Genomic DNA, 2773 nt, shown 5'->3' with positions numbered 1-2773 from the left:
ACGGTGAAGGCTCCCACACACTCCCTTGAATGCCAGAACTCAAAAGACCCCAGTCTAGTCTGCGACCCAGTTAATATAGAGTCCAGGTCCCGTGACCTATCGTGTTGTTCTCTGGGAGATGTAGTCTTCTTCTGTAAGTTGCAGATTCAGTAAAATTATTCATACTTCATATGATGTTATGATGTGGAATACTGATAGCAAAATTACAAAATTATTAAACCATGACAATCTGTTATAAAATGCTATGTTTAATTTTTTTCCCCCTTACTTGTCTGTTTTTCACTAACAGTGAAGGCTAGAATTTCCAAAGTGACCTTAGTTAGCTGGGATCTTAACTCCAGGTTTTCTTTTCATCCACTTGTAGCCAGCTATCTTTATATTTCTGGATGCTTATCTTTCCCCTAAAGATGTTGTTTTTCTTTACCTACTTTCAATCTTAGCCAGCACCACTAATGGAAAATAATCCCAGTTTAGTTCTCTATAGGATATTATTCATATTGTTTTAATCCTTTTTTTTCCTCTGAGATTTTTTTCTATACTTCCACATTCATACCCCAAAAATTCACATGCAGGGCATTTGCATGCCTCATATGTAGTTTAGTTAGCCTTCTGTTTATACTTCGTGTTTTGTTGGTGAGAACAAAATGTATCAACCTCTGAGAAACTACAGCATAATGTTACAGATACAAGACATTTTTAAAACTAAATAAATTGTTTCTGCATACTCAGCACCTTCCCATTGTGATATTTTTTAGTTTTACAGTGGAGCTTTCAATTGTGGGATTATTAAAAACTCACATCTAAATTCTAGAGATTACACTTACAACTTCCAGCTTACTCTGAAAATACCTCTCATTTCTATGGAAACTACAACAGAGAATACAGTAGTGCTGTTCGATGCAGCAAATTCTCAGCTACAAAACACCTTTTTCAAAAGTCACTGCCATTAGCTGTACATTTTCACCAGCAATGAAAAGCCCTGCTTGCTGAACTCATAAAGATTCACACCAGCTGTGGTGGCCTGCTGTTGCCACTGCTGAAACACACCGCACTCCTTGTTATTCACATCCACTGCTTGGTTCTCCATAAACATTCAGCAAACACTGCTGAATGTCAATGGGTGCATTTTTTCTGCATGCAGGATTTCAGTCACACGCCTTTATACGAGAAGGTAAAGCAAACTACTGATAGAGAAACTGGTTGTATTTGCACATTTGCTTCCAGCTTGTACTTAACAGGCATTGCTGACTGAGGCCTCGGGTTCAGTAGTGCATCTAAGGCCTTCCGCTTGTCAGTGGGCATGTTTCAGATGAGGATATGTGCACCGGTTGTGTGCCAGATCTTTTGTGTAGCTAAGGACAATGCAGTGTTCTTACACACTTGGTATCTACTTTCCTGTTTGAGGTAAGACTGTGTCTTACTTGAGTACGGGCACAATTGTGTATGTAAAAAACAGTAAATGCTCTACTTTAAGACTCCAAAATGGGGCTGTAGCACAGGCTGCAGAAGGGCAGCCGGGATGGAGCACATGAACTGTGCTCCTTAATTGAGAGCACAGCGATGGATGTGTGTGGAATATACCCTGTGTTGCAGGTCACCATTCCATGTGTCTGCATACATTTGTAGAATCATTGAAGTTGGTAAAGACCTCTGAGATTGCCAACTCCAACATCAACCCATCAGCAGAATGCCCAATAACCACGTTCCTCTGTCTTAGTTTCAGATGGGACTGAGCTGTTTTCTTCAGAGCACCTGGTTCTAGGAGAAAAACAATGTTGGTGGCACACTGATACTTACAGTTGCTGCTGAGCAGTGTTGCACAAAGCCAAGGCCATTCCCAGCAAAGATCCCAAAGATATGGGAGGGAGCAGAATTAGGACAGCTGACTCAAACTGGACGAAGGTTACCCTGTACTGTGACCTCATGACTTCATGCAGAAGTAGTTTTGAAGGGCATGAACGTTCCATCACTGCTTTTGCTGCTATGAAGTCTTGCTAGGCATAGGTGGTGGTAATTGTTTGTGCAGCACTTCTTATATATGTTCATATGTATATAAATATACATACGTATATGTATGTATGTCCTCCTGGGCAGCCCGTTCCAACACCTCACCAGTCTTTCAGAAAATAAATATCCAGCTTGAACCTCCTCTGGTGCAACTTGAGTTAATTCCCTCTGCATCCTATTGCCATTACCTGGGAGAAAAGGCCAACCAGTGCTTTACTACACTCTCAGGGAGTTGTAGAGGGCCTGGCTGACTTATTCCACACACTTGCAGAGAGCTGTATAATTCATTTTGAATATTTGGAAACTTTTTTTTTTTTTTTTTTTTAATCAGAAAGAGCGGTCAGGGACTGGCACAGGCTGCCCAAAGAGGTGGGGGAGTCACTGCCCCAGGAGATGTTCAAGAAATGCACAGATGCACTGAAGGACGTGGTTAGCGGGCGTGGCGCTGATGAGTTGATGGCCGGAGCCCATGATATCAGAGGTCTCTTCCAGCCTTAGCAACTCTCTGTGCAGAGACGCCTGCCCCTGTTTTCGTCACACTGTATCTGCATTCCCTGGCCGTGGTTCCTGTGCACAGGGACGGTGCGGCCCCGCGGGCACGGCCGGGTCCCGCACGTCGCTTATCTCCGTGAACAAGGCGCGGAGCCGCCGCCCGACACGCACCCCACGTCCCCCCGCAGCCGGCCGCAGCGCAGCGCCGCCTGGAGCGGAGAGGGGTGCCGGACGGGCCGCCTGCCCATCATTCTCCGCTGCCCAATGAGGGCGG

The sequence above is a fragment of the Coturnix japonica genome, chromosome Z (assembly GCF_001577835.2).
Source record: "Coturnix japonica isolate 7356 chromosome Z, Coturnix japonica 2.1, whole genome shotgun sequence".
NCBI classification, from domain to species: Eukaryota; Metazoa; Chordata; class Aves; order Galliformes; family Phasianidae; genus Coturnix; species Coturnix japonica.
This window is presented reverse-complemented; position numbering follows the sequence as displayed.